Below are 5,699 nucleotides of genomic sequence, written 5' to 3' on the forward strand. Positions count from 1 at the left end.
GTGTAGGGGGGGGGGCGGTGGAGGGGGGGGCGGTGGAGGGGGGGCGGTGTAGGGGAGCGGTGTAGGGGGGGCGGTGTAGGGGGGGGCGGTGGAGGGGGGCGGTGTAGGGGGGCGGTGTAGGGGGGGCGGTGTAGGGGGGGCGGTGTAGGGGGGGGCGGTGTAGGGGGGCGGTGTAGGGGGGGCGGTGTAGGGGGGGGGGCGTGGAGGGGGGGCGGTGGAGGGGAGCGGTGGAGGGGGGGCGGTGTAGGGGGGGCGGTGGAGGGGGGCGGTGTAGGGGGGGCGGTGTAGGGGGGGCGGTGGAGGGGGGCAGTATCTGGGGGAAGTGTGGGGGGGAGTGTGGGAGGGGAGCAGTGTGGGAGGGGGAGCAGTGTGGGAGTGGGGAGCAGTGTGGGAGGGGAGCAGTGTGGGAGGGGGAACAGTGTGGGAGGGGGAGCAGTGTGGGAGGGGAGCAGTGTGGGAGGAAAAGTGTGGGGGGGGAGCAGTGTGGGGAGGAGCAGTGTGGGAGGTAAGCAGTGTGGGGGGAGCAGTGTGGGGAGGAGCAGTGTGGGGAGGAGCAGTGTGGGAGGGGAGCAGTGTGGGGGGGAACAGTGTGGGAGGGGAGCAGTGTGGGGAGGAGCAGTGTGGGAGGGAAGCAGTGTGGGAGGGGAGCAGTGTGGGAGGGGAGCAGTGTGGGAGGAAAAGTGTGGGGGGGGAGCAGTGTGGGGAGGAGCAGTGTGGGAGGGGAGCAGTGTGGGGGGGAGCAGTGTGGGGAGGAGCAGTGTGGGAGGGGAGCAGTGTGGGAGGGGAGCAGTGTGGGAGGGGAGCAGTGTGGGGAGGAGCAGTGTGGGAGGGAAGCAGTGTGGGAGGGGAGCAGTGTGGGGAGGAGCAGTGTGGGAGGGGAGCAGTGTGGGAGGGGAGCAGTGTGGAGAGGAGCAGTGTGGGAGGGGAGCAGTGTGGGGAGGAGCAGTGTGGGAGGGGAGCAGTGTGGGGGGGAGCAGTGTGGGAGGAGAGGTGTGGGAGGGGAGCAGTGTGGGAGGGGAGCAGTGTGGGAGGAGCAGTGTGGGAGGGGAGCAGTGTGGGAGGGGAGCAGTGTGGGAGTGAGCAGTGTGGGGGGAGGTAGTAGTGTGGGGGGGGGGGCAGGTCGTAGAGATACCATGACATTTGGTCTCCATTATAAACCCAAGCTAGGAGGTAGAGATACCATGACATATGGTCTCCATTATAAACCCTAGCTAGGAGGTAGAGATACCATGACATATGGTCTCCATTATAAACCCTAGCTAGGAGGTAGAGATACCATGACATATGGTCTGTCTCCATTATAAACCCTAGCTAGGAGGTAGAGATACCATGACATATGGTCTCCATTATAAACCCCAGTTAGGAGGTAGAGATACCATGACATATGGTCTCCATTATAAACCCTAGCTAGGAGGTAGAGATACCATGACATATGGTCTGTCTCCATTATAAACCCTAGCTAGGAGGTAGAGATACTATGACATATGGTCTCCATTATAAACCCTAGCTAGGAGGTAGAGATACCATGATATATGCTCTCCATTATAAACCCTAGCTAGGAGGAAGAGATGCCATGACATATGGTCTCCATTATAAACCCTAGCTAGGAGGAAGAGATACCATGACATATGGTATCCATTATAAACCCAAGCTAGGAGGTAGAGATACCATGACATATGGTCTCCATTATAAACCCTAGCTAGGAGGTAGAGATACCATGACATATGGTCTCCATTATAAACCCTAGCTAGGAGGAAGAGATACCATGACATATGGTCTCCATTATAAACCCTAGCTAGGAGGTAGAGATACCATGACATATGGTCTGTCTCCATTATAAACCCTAGCTAGCAGGTAGAGATACCATGACATATGGTCTGTCTCCATTATAAACCCTAGCTAGGAGGTAGAGATACCATGGCATATGGTCTCCATTATAAACCCTAGCTAGGAGGAAGAGATACCATGACATATGGTCTGTCTCCATTATAAACCCTAGCTAGGAGGTAGAGATACCATGACATATGGTCTCCATTATAAACCCTAGCTAGGAGGTAGAGATACCATGACATATGGTCTCCATTATAAACCCTAGCTAGGAGGTAGAGATACCATGACATATGGTCTCCATTATAAACCCTAGCTAGGAGGTAGAGATACCATGACATATGGTCTCCATTATAAACCCTAGCTAGGAGGTAGAGATACCATGACATATGGTCTCCATTATAAACCCTAGCTAGGAGGTAGAGATACCATGACATATGGTCTCCATTATAAACCCTAGCTAGGAGGTAGAGATACCATGACATATGGTCTCCATTATAAACCCTAGCTAGGAGGTAGAGATACCATGACATATGGTCTCCATTATAAACCCTAGCTAGCAGGTAGAGATACCATGACATATGGTCTCCATTATAAACCTACACACCCTTTGCTAAGTCTTATTCATAAGTATACTGTGTATATATAGTATATATATATAATATCAAACTGAAGCACAATCTTGTCAGAAATAAATGATTAGGACACTAGTTATGTGTTGTAAGAGTGTATTCAAAGAAAATTCACAAAGGTTCAACAGTATGCTATATTATCATGGTATCATTCACAGAGGTTCAACAGCATATTATATTATCATGGTATCATTCAGAGGTTCAACAGCATATTATATTATCATGGTATCATTCAGAGGTTCAACAGTATGTTATATTATCATGGTATCATTCACAGGGGTTCAGCAGTATATTATATTATCATGGTATCATTCAGAGGTTCAACAGTATGTTATATTATCATGGTATCATTCAGAGGTTCAACAGCATATTATATTATCATGGTATCATTCAGAGGTTCAACAGCATATTATATTATCATGGTATCATTCACAGAGGTTCAGCAGTATATTATATTATCATGGTATCATTCAGAGGTTCAACAGCACATTATATTATCATGGTATCATTCACAGAGGTTCAGCAGTATATTATATTATCATGGTATCATTCACAGAGGTTCAGCAGCATATTATATTATCATGGTATCATTCAGAGGTTCAACAGCATATTATATTATCATGGTATCATTCAGAGGTTCAACAGTATATTATATTATCATGGTATCATTCACAGAGGTTCAACAGCATATTATATTATCATGGTATCATTCACAGGGGTTCAGCAGTATATTATATTATCATGGTATCATTCAGAGGTTCAACAGCATATTATATTATCATGGTATCATTCACAGAGGTTTAGCAGTATATTATATTATCATGGTATCATTCACAGAGGTTCAGCAATATATTATATTATCATGGTATCATTCACAGGGGTTCAGCAGCATATTATATTATCATGGTATCATTCAGAGGTTCAGCAGTATATTATATTATCATGGTATCATTCAGAGGTTCAACAGCATATTATATTATCATGGTATCATTCACAGAGGTTCACTTTCACAATTCACTTTCAAAAAACATAATTTTTTGAACAATATAGAATTGACATGATAAAGGTTTTTCTGTTAGATGATCCAGAACATACATGATACATGTTGATGACTCTGGTCAGTGTGTGTGTGTGTGTGTGTGTGTGTGTGTGTGTGTGTGTGTGTGTGTGTGTGTGTGTGTGTGTGTGTGTGTGTGTGTGTGTGTGTGTGTGTGTGTGTGTGTGTAACGGATGTGAAACGGCTAGCTTAGTTAGCGGTGGTGTGCGCTAAATAGCGTTTCAATCGGTGACGTCACTTGCTCTGAGACCTTGAAGTAGTGGTTCCCCTTGCTCGGAGACCTTGAAGTAGTGGTTCCCCTTGCTCGGAGACCTTGAAGTAGTGGTTCCCCTTGCTCTGAGACCTTGAAGTAGTGGTTCCCCTTGCTCTGAGACCTTGAAGTAGTGGTTCCCCTTGCTCTGAGACCTTGAAGTAGTGGTTCCCCTTGCTCTGAGACCTTGAAGTAGTGGTTCCCCTTGCTCTGAGACCTTGAAGTAGTGGTTCCCCTTGCTCTGAGACCTGAAGTAGTGGTTCCCCTTGCTCTGAGACCTTGAAGTAGTAGTTCCCCTTGCTCTGAGTCCTTGAAGTAGTAGTTCCCCTTGCTTTGCAAGGGCCGTGGCTTTTGTGGAGCGATGGGTAACGATGCTTCGTGGGTGACTGTTGTTGATGTGTGCAGACGGTCCCTGGTTCGCGCCCGGGTACGGGCGAGGAGACGGTCTAAAGTTATACTGTTACGTATGTGTATGTGGATGACTGTCTATTTTTGACCCATTAATTCTGTGTGGTTACAAGGTAAATTCTGCATGGTTACTGGGTTAAAACAACTCAAAGGGTGAAGTTTAGGTATTCATTCAGAGTGGTTAAAGTTAGGGCTATGGTTCAGAGTGGTTAAAGTTAGGGCTATGGTTCAGAGTGGTTAAAGTTAGGGCTATGGTTCAGAGTGGTTAAAGTTAGGGCTATGGTTCAGAGTGGTTAAAGTTAGGGCTATGGTTCAGAGTGGTTAAAGTTAGGGCTATGGTTCAGAGTGGTTAAAGTTAGGGCTATGGTTCAGAGTGGTTAAAGTTAGGGCTATGGTTCAGAGTGGTTAAAGTTAGGGCTATGGTTCAGAGTGGTTAAAGTTAGTCTAATTAATTAGTTAATTAATTAATTAGTTAATCTGCCGGCTGGCTAGAGCATTCTGAACTGCACTGGTCTGAGCAGCTCCCTCTGGCTAGAGCATTCTGAACCTTTAACATAATTAAAGGGCCAGACGCATAATTAAAGGGCCAGAAGCATAATTAAAGAGGAATTACACCCCAAAATCTAAATGTGTTTGTTTTCTTCGACCTACTTTTATTTTTCATCATGTGATTTAAGCATTGACATGGACTCAGAACTAATCTAATTTAATCTAATGTAATCTAGTTTAATCTAATTTAATCTAATGTAATCTAATTTCGTAGAAAAATATATATTTTGAGAGTAAAAAACAAAAACCTAAATCCAAGAAAGATAAAAATCAGAAAACATAATAACAGATTTTATAGGGCCTTAGAGCTGTTTATTATACAGGTATATTGACAGAAAACATAATAACAGATTATATAGGGCCTTAGAGCTGTTTATTAACTAGGTATATTGACAGAAAACATAACAGATTTTATAGGGCCTTAGAGCTGTTTATTAACTAGGTATATTGACAGAAAACATAACAGATTTTATAGGGCCTTAGAGCTGTTTATTATACAGGTATATTGACAGAAAACATAATAACAGATTATATAGGGCCTTAGAGCTGTTTATTATACAGGTATATTGACAGAAAACATAATAACAGATTTTATAGGGCCTTAGAGCTGTTTATTATACAGGTATATTGACAGAAAACATAATAACAGATTTTATAGGGCCTTAGAGCTGTTTATTATACAGGTATATTGACAGAAAACATAATAACAGATTTTATAGGGCCTTAGAGCTGTTTATTAACTAGGTATATTGACAGAAAACATAATAACAGATTTTATAGGGCGAGTTGACAACATAGTGCCCTACTTCCTCTAGTACACTAAGGACCAGGGAAGATTTGACAACATAGTGCCCTACTTCCTCTAGTACACTAAGGACCAGGGAAGAGTTGACGACAGAGTGACCTACTTCCTCTAGTACACTAAGGACCAGGGAAGAGTTGACAACACAGTGCCCTACTTCCTCTCTAAGGACCA

The 5,699-nt window shown here is 44.8% G+C and overlaps 1 protein-coding gene across 1 annotated transcript in view; it reads right to left on the reverse strand.

Moving 5' to 3' along the window:
* Positions 1–5,006: 5,006 nt before the first annotated feature.
* Positions 5,007–5,699, reverse strand: part of LOC109887009 (carboxypeptidase E) — a 49,597-nt gene continuing 48,904 nt past the window's right edge. The window contains 1 exon segment of the mRNA XM_031815415.1: positions 5,007–5,699. This exon segment is cut by the window's right edge and continues 626 nt beyond it. The gene's annotated coding sequence lies outside the window, so the exon portion shown is untranslated.

This window comes from Oncorhynchus kisutch, unplaced genomic scaffold (genome assembly GCF_002021735.2).
Source record: "Oncorhynchus kisutch isolate 150728-3 unplaced genomic scaffold, Okis_V2 Okis09a-Okis19a_hom, whole genome shotgun sequence".
NCBI lineage: Eukaryota > Metazoa > Chordata > Actinopteri > Salmoniformes > Salmonidae > Oncorhynchus > Oncorhynchus kisutch.